Below are 15512 nucleotides of genomic sequence, written 5' to 3'. Positions count from 1 at the left end.
TAAGAACAAAATAAAACCGTGACAAAATGCACTGCACAGGACAACACAAAACAGACAAACATAGAACAATTAGAGTTAACTCAACTTTATCTGTCTCATGATGAATAAATGTGAATAAAGGGGTTCAGGTGGTTCTGCAGATTTACACAGAAACCATAGCTTTGCATTGGTTGGCACTATCATATAATTTATATATCCAACTTCAGGTCCTGATTTAAAATGGTTACCTGTGAAACAAGATAAAGAACATACATACAATACAAACAAACGACTATTAGCTTAATACAGTACCCCATCATCACAATGGGATGATTACTTGTTTAATTGTTTGCAAACAATTATTTAAACGGTTCATTTTGAGCTCATTGTCTAAACCACGTGGACTTTAGAAAGATATTGGCCATATGAATTTACATAAAGTAATAATTGTAGAAAGAAATAATCAGTTTCATCCATGGATACTGTGTTGTATAAAGCTGGTGTCACACACAGCGACAACGACAACGACGTCGCTGCTACGTCACCATTTTCTGTGACGTTGCAGCGACGTCCCGTCGCTGTCGCTGTATGTGACATCCAGCAACGACCTGGCCCCTGCTGTGAGGTCGCCGGTCGTTGCTGAATGTCCAGCTTCATTTTTTGGTCGTCACTCTCCCGCTGTGACACACACATCGCTGTGTGTGACAGCGAGAGAGCGACGAAATGAAGCGAGCAGAGAGCAGGAGCCGGCGTCTGGCAGCTGCGGTAAGCTGTAACCAGCGTAAACATCGGGTAACCAAGGGAAGACCTTTCCCTGGTTACCCGATATTTACCTTCGTTACCAGCCTCCCCTCTTGCTGCCAGTGCCGGCTCCTGCTCTGTGCACATGTGGCTGCAGTACACATCGGGTAATTAACCCGATGTATACTGTAGCAAGGAGAGCAAGGAGCCAGCGCTAAGCAGTGCGCGCGGCTCCCTGCTCTCTGCACTGTGACATGTAGCTGCAGCACACATCGGGTTAATTAACCTGATGTGTACTGTACCTAGGAGAGCAAGGAGCCAGCGCTAAGCGCGGCTCCCTGCTCTGTGACATGTAGCTGCAGCACACATCGGGTTAATTAACCCGATGTGTACTGTACCTAGGAGAGCAAGGAGCCAGCGCTAAGCGCGGCTCCCTGCTCTCTGCACATGTAGCACAGCGACGTTATGATCGCTGCTTCTGCTGTGTTTGACAGCTAAGCAGCGATCATAACAGCGACTTACAAGGTCGCTGTTACGTCACCGAAAATGGTGACGTAACAGCGACGTCGTTGTCGCTGTCGCTTAGTGTGCACCCAGCTTTAGACCTGTTGAACAAAACACATTGGTTATTCTCCTTGCTCTGATATCAGGTGACAATTGGTCTCCAGTCTAAAAATAAACACAAAACATAATTAGATCAAGTCTAAGGGTACCGTCACACTTTAGCGACGCAGCAGCAATCCCACCAGCGATCTGTCCTGGTCAGGATCGCTGCTGCATCACTACATGGTCGCTGGTGAGCTGTCAAACAGGCAGATCTCACCAGCGACCAGTGACCAGCCCCCAGCCAGCAGCGACGTGGAAGTGACGCTGCGCTTGCACGGAGCCGGCGTCTGGAAGCTGCGGACACTGGTAACTAAGGTAAACATCGGGTATGGTTACCCGATGTTTACCTTAGTTACCAGCGCACACCGCTTAGCTTAGCGTGTGCAGGGAGCAGGAGCCGGCACTGGCAGCGTGAGAGCTGCGACGGCTGGTAACGAAGGTAAATATCGGGTAACCACCTTGGTTACCCGATGTTTACCTTGGTTACAGCTTACCGCAGGCTGTCAGATGCCGGCTCCTGCTCCCTGCACATTCAGGATTGTTGCTCTCTCGTTGTCACACACAGCGATGTGTGCTTATCAGTGGGAGAGCAACAATAAAAAAACGAACCAGGGCTGTGTGTAACAAGCAGCGATCTCACAGCAGGGGCCAGATCGCTGCTTAGTGTCATACACAGCGAGATCGCTAATGAGGTCACTGCTGCGTCACAAAAACCGTGACTCAGCAGCGATCTCAGTAGCGATCTCGCTGTGTGTGAAGTACCCCTAAATCAAATAGAAGACATACCTTTTATCCTATCCATATGCTAATAGTCACAACTAACTTGACAGCCTAAAAATAAAACCTCACTGTTTACCCAACCGTATTGGTACATTGTGCTGTGTTAGTTAACAAAAGGGGTAGAGCAATTTGAGACCAACTCCAGAACAGACAGAATAATTGACTTTCCAATAGATTGAACACAGGGACATTGGCATCTTCCTTTTGTGGTCTACAATATGGTGTCTCCTCCTGTTTTCCAGTCTCTCCTTTCTCAGGTTTTGGGCTCTGCATTGTCTGTGGCTTTGGTGTAGTGGTATCAGGGTGGGATTTTATCTTACATATCTTTTCACATATCTCTGTAAATTGTGTATTGTTGGTGGCAAGTTCATCCTAAAGGTGGCTTTACACACTGCAACATCGCAAACGACATCGCTGTAACGTCACCGGTTTTGTGACGTAATAGCGACCTCCCCAGCGACATTGCAGTGTGTGAAACACATCAGCGACCTGGCCCCTGCTGTGAAGTTGCTGATCGCTACAAATCGTTCAGGACCATTCTTTGGGCCATTGTTTCCCGCTGTGCAGCATGATCGCTAGAAAGTCTCAGTGTGTAAAGGGGACTTTACAGCGACTTCCCTTTCAAAAAGCTGCTTTACAACGTCGCCAATGACTAGCTAGGTCGTTCTGCAGGTCCGGATCGCTGTTGCGTCGTTGGCCAGGTCTGCCTGTTTGACAGCTCACCAGAGACATTGTAGCGATCCCGGCCAGGTTGGGATCCCTGGTGGGATCGCTAGAAAGTCTCAGTGTGTAAAGGGGCCTTAAAGGCCCCGTCACACTAAGCAACAACGCTAGCAACATCGCTGCTAACGAACAACTTTTGTGACCTAGCAGCGATGTTGCTAGCGATGTTGCTGTGTGTGACATCCAGCAACAACCCGGCCCCTGCTGTGAGGTCGTTGGTTGTTGCTGAATGTCCTGGGCCATTTTTTAGTTGTTGCTGTCCCGCTGTGAAGCACAGATCGCTGTGTGTGACAGCGAGACAGCAACAACTAAATGTGCAGGCAGCAGGAGCCGGCTTCTGCGGAGGCTGGTAACCACAGTAAACATTGGGTAACCAAGAAGCCCTGTCCTTGGTTACCCGATATTTACCTTTGTTACCAGCCTCCGCCGCTCTCACTGTCAGTGCCGGCTCCTGCTCTGTGCACATGTAGCTGCAGGACACATCGGGTTAATTAACCCGATGTGTGCTGTAGCTAGTAGAGCAGGGAGCCAGCGCTAAGCATTGTGCGCTGCTTCCTGCTCTATGCAGCTGCACCCTGTACTCTATACCCTATATATGTATCCTGTGCAGCTGCACCCGGTGCGCGCTGCTCCCTGCTCTGTGCAGCTGCACCCTGTACTCTATATCCTATATATGTACCCTGTGCAGCTGCACCCGGTGTGCGCTACTCCCTGCTCTGTGCACATTTAGCTGCAGCACACATCGGGTAATTAACCCGATGTGTGCTGTAACTAGGAGAGCAGGGAGCCAGCGCTAAGCAGTGTGCGCTGCTCCCTGCTCTCTGCACGTGTAGCTGCGTGCGCTGGTAACCAAGGTAAATATCGGGTTGGTTACCCGATATTTACCTTAGTTACCAAGCGCAGCATCTTCCACGCGGCGCTGGGCTGGTCACTGGTTGCTGGTGAGCTCACCAGCAACTTGTGTAGCGACGCTCCAGCGATCCCTGCCAGGTCAGGTTGCTGGTGGGATCGCTGGAGCGTCGCAGTGTGACATCTCACCAGCAACCTCCTAGCAACTTACCAGCGATCCCTATCATTGTTGGGATCGCTGGTAAGTTGTTTAGTGTGACTGGACCTTTAGCCTCAACACTATTAATCTCCTGGAGCAATGAATGGCTCTTTGGCTCTGGGTATATGTCAGGTGTATTACAATAACGTTTAATGTGTCCTGGTCTGCCACATTTATAACAATATCTAACATATCCTCTTCTCTTAGGTCTATACACAGCAGATACATTTTCTGATGTTTCATTCTGCTCTTTTGACTCATTACACCAGTCCCGGAGTATATTTACAAAGTTTTAAAGGAGCTGGTATTCCTTAGAGTTAAGCTGGGTTCACACATAGCGACAGCGACGTCGCTGTTACGTCACCATTTTCTGTGACGTAACAGCGACCTTGTAAGTTGCTGTTATGATCGCTGCTTAGCTGTCAAACACAGCAGAAGCAGCAGCGATCATAACGACACGCGTCGCTGTGCTACATGTGCAGAGAGCAGGGAGCCGCGCTTAGCGCTGCCTCCCTGCTCTCCTAGCTACAGTACACATCGGGTTAATTACCTGATGTGTACTGCAGCTACATGTGCAGAGAGCAGGGAGCCGCGCACACTGCTTAGCGCTGGCTCCCTGCTCTCCTAGCTACAGTACCAATCGGGTTAATTACCCAATGTGTACTGCAGCTACATGTGCAGGGAGCAGAAGCCGGCACTGACAGTGAGAGCGGCGGAGGTTGGTAACTAAGGTAAATATCGGGTAACGAGGGAATGGTCTTCCCTTGGTTACCCGATGTTTACCGTGGTTACAGCTTACCGCAGCTGCCAGACGCCGGCTCCTGCTCCCTGCTCGCTTCATTTCGTCGCTCTCTCGCTGTCACACACAGCGATGTGTGCTTCACAGCGGGAGAGTGTAACGGGGTGCCGGGGATGCCTCGGGGGTTGTAGTCGTGGCCCCTTTTTCTATCAGGCTAACCCCCGGCTCAGCCGTCACTTTTGGGACAGGGGATTGTTTTGTGGGGCAGAGTGTGGTGGAAGAGAGCACGCTGTCAGACGCAGGAAGACTTTGCAGGCGGAGATCAGTTGAACCAAACGACATTTTTATTGCACAGAGTTTCACAACAGACTCAATGCACGGATCTTGTAACACGCAATCACAATTCCTGCCGGGGAAAAACTGCTCCTGTCTTTTCTTCTCAGGGGACCTTGCCCGGCTACTTCTAGTCTCCTTCACCTGGGCTCCCGCTCAGGCTACCGCAAATTTGACCCACACAACTCTGTTTCACCGTTTAGGACACTTTCCTTTTCTTTCCTTTCGCTAGCTGCCACCATAGCTCCCACACTCTGCCCCCGTTGCTCCTTCTCCCCCGTCCCGGAATCATCTCCCTCAAACTCAAACTTTCTTTCTTTCAGCACTCTCTCTCCCTCCCCCTCAAGCTGCCGGCTCCTCCTCTCTCCTGCACTGTTTCTATGGGGACAGTCGTCCCACCCGGCCACTAGGGGAAACCCATCTATACAGTAAAAAATACAATTGATCATAAACATTAATATTAACAGCTTTATCTACCCCAGCGTGGGGTATCTTCAGGGGGGAAAACTGCGCCTCCTTGTAAGGGGTCCGTCCACCCCTTACAAGAGCGACGACCAAAAAATGAAGCTGGACATTCAGCAACGACCGGCGACCTCACAGCAGGGGCCAGCTCGTTGCTGGATGTTACACACAGCGACAGCGACGGGACGTCGCTGTTACTTCACAGAAAATGGTGACGTAGCAGCGACGTCGTTGTTGTCGTCGCTGTGTGTGACACCACCCTTACTCTTGTGGTGTAATCTACATTACAACGATTTGCCATTGAATACAGAAAATTAGCATCATCCTGAGACATATCTAGACAATTGTAAACAGTACTGTACAGAGCCAGATAATTATTACAGAAGAGTGTAGGATCATCATATCGCCTGAATCTGGACATTGCTAAGGTCTTTTCACCCCTAGTATCTCTTCCACCTATGATACGTTGCAATTCCTTCCTTCTTAACTCTGCACCTGTACAGTTATCACCCATTTGTTCAGATCTTAGCTGTGCTGCCAGTGGTCCTGGGAGCCAAGCTTGGAGCAGAGACCAAGCATTTTTATTGTTCAGACTATATTGCTGGACCACAGCCTCAAATCTATTAGATAGAATGACTGGAGAGCTATGTGAGTCAAACTTACCAAGTAGTTGACACAGGTGAAGCTTTTCAGAAATAGTGAGCAATGGATTACAATCAACAAATAGAGATCTATATCTGACATCTCTTGTATCCTCATTGGAAAGAGTACACACATTGACTGTCTCCAGACTGCATATCTTTGATTTAAGAGACTGAATATATTGCTCTTTGTTATGCAATTGACATTTAGCTTCATCCAGTTGTCTTTCCAAAGTTGCAATTAACTTCTCCATTTGACTAATTTTCAGTTCTAAAGGTACCTTCACACATAACGACTTACCTGCGATCCCAAAAACGATGCGACCTGATAGGGATCGCAGGTAAGTCGCTGGGAGGTCGCAGGTGAGATGTCACACAGTGAGATCTTACCAGCGATGCAGAACAATACAGATCGCAGTAGCGACCTGTATAACGATCTCAGCAGTCACTGTGATCCTGTTACACAGTGTCAAACACAGCGATGTGTCCTGCCCAGCAGGACATCACCTTTGAAGAAAATGGCCTGGACCATTCTGCAACGACTAGCGATCTCACAGCAGGGGCCTGATCGCTGGTAAGTGTCACACATAACGAGATCACTAACGGGATCGCAACCGCGTCACCAAAACGGTGACTCATCTGCGATCTCGCTAGCGATCTCGTTATGTGTGACAGTACCTTAAAGAGCACACCTGAGTTGCTTGTGAAGTGGAGCTCAGTCTACACTCCTTCAATTGTTCCTCCAACTTCCTATTTCTCACAGCTAATTCACTTACATCTGATTGTAAACCGTGTATTTCACTGGTAGTAGTATCAGAAATTTCTACAACAGAATCACTAATTTTGTCTATATCCGCTTTCATTTGTAGCCTTTGCTTCCACCAATTTGCTTCTTTCAAATCAGCCATTTCCTTTATCTTAAGCAGCACAGAAATCTCATTGCTTAACTTTTCCTTTTTCAATTTCCTACTAAGAACTTTACTATTTAAATTATTATTATAGCTCCTACATTGTTCTATCAAGACATTATATTGGACTTCTAAAGATTTATCTGCACTGACATGGTACACGGCAGAGGCATACTTCTTCACGTATTTTTCCACAAACTCCATTTTCATCAACAAACTGTAAACACTCACAAAACAAAAAATTCTAACTGAAAGGCTATGTGCGCACGTTGCGTACAGTTCACTGCAGAAATTTCTGCAGCGATCTGAAGAGCACATGTGCGCTTTAAATCGCTGCAGAAATGTCCGTAGTGAAGCCGATTCCATGCGCTCTGCCTGCAGCTCCTGCCATAGACAGAGCAGGGGCTGCTGGCAAAGCGCACGGAAGAAGTGACATGTCACTTCTTTTTACGCAGCGCTTCGGCAGTAGCCGAAGCGCTGCGCTCTAAAACGCCACGTGCGCACGGCCCCTGCACAATCTCCATAGACTGTGCAGGGGACGCAGGACGCATGCAGTTACGCTGCGCTACAAAGCGCAGCGTAACTGCATGTAGTTACGCAACGTGCGCACATAGCCAAAGCGTTTAACAACAGACCTTACTATGCAAACTTTCAAAAGGTCTTAACTCTTTGAAACAATACTTTCTCACTTTCAATCTGATTTAAACATAAACCACTTTTCCAACTACAAATGATATTTAACTTTGCTAAATGCATCCAGAATCATTCTGCTAACACAACAGAATACATAGCCTGATATGCAAAAACATTAGAATCATTAGGAGCAACATACAACATAGGCTAAGTTCACACATCCTGTGTTTTGCATCAGTCACAATCCGTCGCCTTGGGGAATTACGGTAACCTGCAAAATATTTTGCAGGAATCCTGTATTTCCCCATAGACTTCTATTAGCGACGGATTGCGACTGATGACCCTGCGTTGCATCCGCTGCGTCGCGGTCCGTCGTTTTTGACTGACCGCCGAGCGGGTAGCAACGCAGAATGTAACGTTTTTCGGGCCGTCAAAATGAACGCGCCGCGCAGGAATCCGTCGCCATCCGTCAAGCTTGTAATGCATGTCTATGGTGCTGGATTCCGTCGTAATCCGTTTTACAACGGAATCCAGCGCAGGATTCCGTCATGCTCTACTGAGCATGCCCAGCATGCTTGGCACGCCCACTGGGCTGTCCCAAACACAGACGGATCATGACTGATCCGTCAAAAAACGGACGCACAGCGGATGTAACGGACGCAACTGATCCGTTTTTTCACAGGATTCCTGTGAAAGGAATCCTGTGAAAAACACATCAGTTGCATCAGTTGACATCTTGAAAATGACTGATCCGTTGCTGACGGACCTGACGGATTGAAAACACAGGATGTGTGAACTTAGCCTTAGATTACAAGGAAAGTCTTTACTCACCAGTATTTACGTTTCTACCAAGATCCAGACTCCTCGGTTCTTTGATCTCCACACTTTTCCAAATGTGGATTAAAGCAGATTAATTTCTTGTGGATTCTCTGTGGAATTTAATCACGGTCCCATCTGGGGTGCCAAATGTAGAAATCTGCTGAGTTTTGGGGTGCCAGTTAATCGTAATTAACAAGAACTACTGGATCTTTAAAAGGGGATTTATTACAAATAGGGAATTTACAATGACATACATAAGGGAAACCTATTAAGGGAAAAGGGTACAATGAAAGGGGAAAGGTAATGGGAGAGGGTGGTGGAAGATGGGAAGTGGATAGACTAACTAGCTTGGTAGGCTACCTTTATATCAGACACACAATCAAACATGGCCCATACAGTGCCCATCCCTGTAACACCTCCACATATTAGTAGCATCCAATCAGGTCACAGTCCTTTGAGTTGTCCAGGAACGTGCATATGACTGCTGATGTCAACGCTCTCCTGAAGGCGGCTCTCCGAGGTCAATTTGTTAAAGGATTAAGACGTGTCTTGACAAACCTGTGGATCCTGTGGATAGTGTCCTGGTACATAGCAAAGGTCTTTTCTTATCAGAAAGCCTGAAGACAGACTTAGGCTGGGTTCACACATAGCGACAGCGACAACGACGTCACTGTTACGTCACAATTTTCTGTGACGTAACAGAGACCTTGTAAGTCGCTGTTATGATCGCTGCTTAGCTGTCAAACACAGCAACGCAGCAGCGACCATAACGTCGCTACATGTGCAGAGAGCAGGGAGCCGAGCACACTGCTTAGCACTGGCACCTTGCTCTCCTAGCTACAGTACACATCGGGTTAATTAACCCGATGTGTACTGCAGCTACATGTGCAGAGAGCAGGGAGCCGCGCACAATGCTTAGCGCTGGCTCCTTGCTCTCCTAGCTACAGTACACATCGGGTTAATTAACCCGATGTGTACTGCAGCTACATGTGCAGAGAGCAGGGAGCCGCGCACACTGCTTAGCGCTGGCTCCTTGCTCTCCTAGCTACAGTACACATCGGGTTAATTAACCCGATGTGTACTGCAGCTACATGTGCAGAGAGCAGGGAGCCGCGCACACTGCTTAGCGCTGGCTCCTTGCTCTCCTAGCTACAGTACACATCGGGTTAATTAACCCGATGTGTACTGCAGCTACATGTGCAGAGAGCAGGGAGCCGGGCACACTGCTAAGCACTGGCTCCTTGCTCTCCTAACTACAGTACACATCGGGTTAATTAACCCAATGTGTACTGCAGCTACATGTGCAGGGAGTCGCGCACACTGCTTAGCGCTGGCTCCCTGCACTCCTAGCTACAGTACACATCGGGTTAATTACCCGATGTGTACTGCAGCTACATGTGCAGAGAGCAGGAGCCGGCACTGGCAGCGAGAGCGGCGGAGGCTGGTAACGAAGGTAAATATCGGGTAACCAGGAAAAGGGCTTCCCTTGGTTACCCGATGTTTATCTTGGTTACAGCTTACCGCAGCTGCCAGATGCCGGCTCCTGCTCCCTGCTCGCTTCATTTCGTCGCTGTCACACACAGCGATGTGTGCGTCACAGCGGGAGAGCGCCTTCGAAGAAAACGAACCAGGGCTGTGTGTAACGAGCAGCGATCTCACAGCAGGGGCCAGATCGCTGTTCAGTGTCACACACAGCGAGATCGCTAATGAGGTCACTGTTGCGTCACCAAAACCGTGACGTAGCAGCGATTTCGGTAGTGATCTCGCTATGTGTGAAGCACCCCTTGCACTCCATTCAGACTGGAGACTTGATGTCCATCTCCAGTACAATGGCTTGTATTCTACTTGAACAAGGGATTGTTTACCAATATCCATTTTAATAGGCTATGAACAGGACATTCAATTCATGAACACCACAGGAGCTGTGTATCTTCCAAGAGGCTAAAGGCACCATGTTCAATTCATGTGAAGATGCAACCTTTATCATGTTGATAGGACAAAGGTCAGTTCATCACAGAACACACAATGACCTTCTTGCCTCACAGGTTATGAAACTCTTCACTGTACATGGCCGATTCCTTTGATGTACAGTCCTGGTAATGTTGATAGCTCATAGATACAATATGGAGTCCAGTAATTCCTTATGATACATACATTGTCCATGTTGGCTTCCAACACTCATCATCACCAATTTAATAAGCCCCAAAAAGCCCTCCATGTCCGGCGTAATCCAGGATGCTCCAGCGTCGCTTCCAGCTCTGCTGCATGAAGGTGACCGGAGCTGCAGAAGACACCGCCGCTCCTGTCAGCTCCACGCAGCTAATGAGGTGAGTAGCGCGATCAGCTGAGCTGTCACTGAGGTTACCTGGATCCAGCGGTGGCCGCGGGTAACCTCAGTGATAGCACAGCTGATCGCGCTACTCACCTCATTTGCTGCGTGGAGCTGACAGGAGCGGCGGTGTCTTCTGCAGGTCCGGTCACCTCCATGCAGCAGAGCTGGATGCGATGCTAGAGGTCCGTGGATTACGCCAGACATGGAGGGCTTTTTGGGGCTTATTAAATTGGTGATGATGAGGGAATTTGTTAGTGTTTTTTATTTCTAATAAATGATTTTTTCGGGTGTGTGTGTGCTTATTTACTGTAACTTACAGATTAATCATGGAAGGTATCTCGGGGAGATGCCTGACATGATTAATCTAGGATTTAGTGGCAGCTATGGGCTGCCATTAACTCCTTATTACCCCGATTTGCCAACGCACCAGGGCAAATCGGGAAGAGCCGGGTACAGTCCCAGAACTGTCGCATCTAATGTATGCGGCAATTCTGGGCGGCTGCTGACTGATATTGTTAGGCTGGGGGGCTCCCCATAACGTGGAGCTCCCCATCCTGAGAATACCAGCCTTCAGCCGTATGGCTTTATCTGGCTGGTATTAAAATTGGGGGGGACCGCACGCCGTTTTTTTAAATTATTTAATTATTTATTTCACTGCACAGTGCAGTGAAACACCTGTCACTCAGCATGGGGGCGTGTCTCACTTGCAACCAATCATAGGCGCCTGTGGGCTGGGAAAGCAGGGAATACGAGATTGTTTAATGAGCGGCCGGCTTTTTCAAAATAGTAAAAGCCGCCGCAGCAGTGTGAATGCCGTGCAGCGCCGCGCCGGGGATCGAGGAACGGTGAGTATGAGTGAGGAGGGGAAAATGACTGACAGACTGTGAGAGAGGGACAGAGATAGTGACGGACCGACAGAGAGAGAATAGAGACTGAGAGGGAGAGACCGACTGACAGAGAATAGTGATTGACAGACATTGTGAGACATCACTCGTTTCAAGTGTTTTAGGAAACATGCGAGAAATGTATTGAGAAAATTGGATGTCACTAGGATGGTGTGAGTGTCGTCCCAAGACATCCAATTATTTACACGCTCCCATAGACTTGCATTGGAGAGACTCGCAGTAGAAACTCGCAAAAAAGCAGCATGCTGCGATTTTTTTCTCAGTCCGATTTGGACTGAGAAAAAAATCGCAAATGCGAGCTGAATCATTCACTAACATGTGTCCGATTCCAATGCGAGATTTTCTCGCATTGCTCTACTGCGAGAAACTCGCAAGTGAGAAGCAGCCCTTATTTGCAATTTTAAATTCTGCAACATTCACTGTGTTTGACACCAGGGGTGTTTTCCCACAGACTAAATCGTCACTGCACCCATAGACGAATTCCCAGAGGCATATAATTTCCAAAATGTGGTCACTTGAGGGGGATTTCTTCTGTTCTGGCACTTATAAGAGATAAAAAAGAAGAACCCACAGGGCAAAGAGTCGCATATTTATTTAGATTTTAAATATATGAATATTTATTATAACTCATAGGTATCTATAACCCAATACGACCACATATTTCTTACTGGACAAGTTGCTTCAAGTGACAACACAAAAAAAAGGAAAACATGATACGATCAAGCATCCTGATAGCAGGTGAAAAATTATATAGTTTTTTTGATCAAGAAGGTAAACACACCAAGTGACAATAAAACCAACATACACAACATAGAAGTCCCTGGACTGACTGCATTAGTAACACAATTATGATAATATAAGGTGCTATCACTAAAGAGATAAATGGCGGCCACAGGAGACAGTATTTAATCATGACATAATAGTGTACAGATCTCATAATCAGATGTCACACTATGAGTATATAATTGACACACAATTAATAATAATATACCATTGTCCTGATCAAATGTTGCATAGATTCTAGATAAAATTTAATCTATGTGACCCTGCAAATTACACACGTAAGGAAAAAAGTATGGTGGTTCTAAAATCAATGTTGATATATTATTATCTACCTAAGTATGACCACAATAACACATTATATGGACAGCCACACAACCAAGGGGTAATTCAATGAGTGTTGTAGTTGTATAGCAACATAGGTGTAATACTGCAGTGCAGCCACCAGATATAACTCTCTGTAAGGCCTCCTTCACACGTCCATGTCTCCGGTACCTGTTTGGTCCGTTTCCTCACATGCCGGAGACATGGGCACACGTAGACCCATGAAAATCAATGGGTCTGCGCTCACGTGCCTGTTTTGCCATGGACCGTATGTCTGTGTGGAGCATACGTGTGCTCGTGTGCTCCACACGTAGACATGTCCATTTTTCTCCGGCATCACAAGTGTCACACGGACCGTACAGGTACTGCACGGATATGATCCATGTGACATGCACTGGAGAAAACACGTGTCTGTGAATTAAAAGGAATTTCTATACTCCCCTTCTCCAGCGCTGCTGTCTCTGCCGCTGCTGTCACTTGCTTCCGACCCCCGCTCATTATGCTCATCGCATATTCACTCCACTGCAGGTCGGAAGCAGCAGCAGCGGGGAGTCGGCAAGGCCGGAGGCCGTAGATCAGAACCACGGACAGCAACGCCAGGGACAGGTGAGCAGAAAGTTCCTGTTCTCCGTGTGTTATCACACGGACATGTGAAAGATGCCTAAGGAGGTATACATAGTTAGCAGCCACAGCAGCAGCTAGAGCTAGCAACATTAAGGCTGGCCACACACATCCATAAGTGAATGTAACTCCGCCATCCCAAAATAGCATACTACCGTCATTTAGATGTTGGAAGGTGCAGGGAACTCCTCCTGTTCTGGCACTGAGGGGGATCTGCAAATGGAGTCTGCAAACTATTCGAGGAAAATCTGGGCTCTAAAAATCAAATTGCGCTCCTTCCCTTCCGAGCCCTTTGGTGTGGCCAAACAGTAGTGTACAGTCACAAGTGGGGTATTTCCACATTCAGGAGAAATTGTGTGACACACTATGGGGCCTTTATTTCACTTATTTTCCCTGTTAAAACTGGAAATCTGAGGTTAAAACAACATTTTAGTGAATTTGCAACATTTTTGTCTATAAAAATGTATTTTTTCATTTTTACAGCTCAATGTTATAAACTTCTCTGAAGCCCGTAGAAAAATTCCTTGAGGGGTCTAGTTTCTAAAATGGGGTCACTTGTGGGAGAGCTCTACTGTTTAGGCACATTAGGGGCTCTCCAAATGTGACATGGCGTCCGCTAACGATTCCAGCTAATTTTGCAGTCAAATGGCGCTCCTTCCTTTCTGAGCCCTGCTGTGCAGCCAAACAGTTGATTTCCACCACATATGCGTATCTGCATACTCAGAAGAAATTGCATAATAAATTTTATGGTGCATTTTTTCCTTATACCCTTGTCAAAAAAAAGCTATTTTGTTGAAGTAGCAATCTTGTGGTAAAATTGTGTTATAAACTTCTATGAAGATCTCGGGGGTTTAAGGTGCTCACCAAACATCTAGATAAATTCCTTGAGGGGTCTAGTTTCCAAAATTAGGTCGCTTGTGGGGGAGCTCCACTATTTAGGTATCTTAGGGGATCTCCAAATGCGACAAGGTGTCCACTAATGATTCCAGCTAATTTAGCTTTCAAAAAGTCAAATGTTGCTCCTTCTCTCCCGAGCCCTGCTGTGCAACTAAACAGTTGATATCCACCACATGTGAGGTATTAGCGTACTCAGAGGAGAGTGCACAATAACTTTTATGGTGTGTTTTTACCTGAAACCTTTGTGAAAATGTCTGGCTAAAGTAATATTTGTGTGGAAAAAAGTACAATTGAAATGTTATCCTTCCACATTGCTTTTCGATCGCAAAAGAGGTAAAAATCGCTGGTATTGGAGAGGTCGCTCAAACACCAAAAATTGTTGACAGGTGAGTAGCGAGGTTGTTTGTCATTCCTGTGGCAGCACACATCGCTATGTGTGACACCGCAGGAACAGGGAACATCCCCTTACCTGCGTCCCGCCGGCAATGAGGAAGGAAGAAGGTGGGCGGGATGTGTGGCATCTTCTATTGGCTGGCCGCTTAGTGACGCCGCAGTGACGTCACTATGACGCCAATCGCACCTCCCCTTGAGGGAGGGATTGTACGGCGGTCGCAGCGACGTCGCTGACAAGGTATGTGCGTGTGACGCTGCCGTAGCGATAATGTTCGCTACGGCAGCGATCACCAAATGTTGCACGAGTGACGGGGCGGGTGCTATCATGCTCGACATCGCTAGCAATCGCTAGCGATGTCGCAGCGTGTAAAGCACCCTTTAGTGTATGTAAACTTTTGACTTTGCAGAAGGTAATAAAAATGCCTTCAAATATTCTCTCTCATTATTTTGCTTGTTGCTGTTGGGCCCCCTTTGCACCTCTGTTAAAAAAACTAACGTTTTGCACTGTCTGTTGTGGAGTTTCGTGGGCCATCCAAGTGTCAGTGTGTGTGTCATCAGTATGCTGCCGAATGTTATCTGGATGTCACTCAGATAAGACATGGACAGCATGAACTTGTATACTTACCTGTCTCCAGCACTGCTGTTGCTTCTAGGTCTGTAGCCATTGCAGTGAGTATTAATGAGGCATAATGAGCGGGACCTGGAAGCAACAACAGCGCTGGAGACAGGTAAGTATAAAAATCCATTTAATTTCAGTGAAGTTGTGGCGTCCCTGAAGCTTCAGTCGCCACAGAGGTACTGCACATATTTTTCATTAGACTCAATAAAAGTTAAAGATTTTAACTATT

The 15512-nt window shown here is 47.2% G+C and overlaps 1 pseudogene; it reads right to left on the bottom strand.

The window, feature by feature from the left end:
• Positions 1 to 1366: 1366 nt before the first annotated feature.
• LOC142312696 (posterior protein-like) lies at positions 1367 to 7164 on the bottom strand (annotated as a pseudogene).
• Positions 7165 to 15512: the final 8348 nt, after the last annotated feature.

This window comes from Anomaloglossus baeobatrachus, chromosome 5 (assembly GCF_048569485.1).
Source record: "Anomaloglossus baeobatrachus isolate aAnoBae1 chromosome 5, aAnoBae1.hap1, whole genome shotgun sequence".
Lineage (NCBI taxonomy): Eukaryota > Metazoa > Chordata > Amphibia > Anura > Aromobatidae > Anomaloglossus > Anomaloglossus baeobatrachus.
This window is presented reverse-complemented; position numbering and strand designations above follow the sequence as displayed.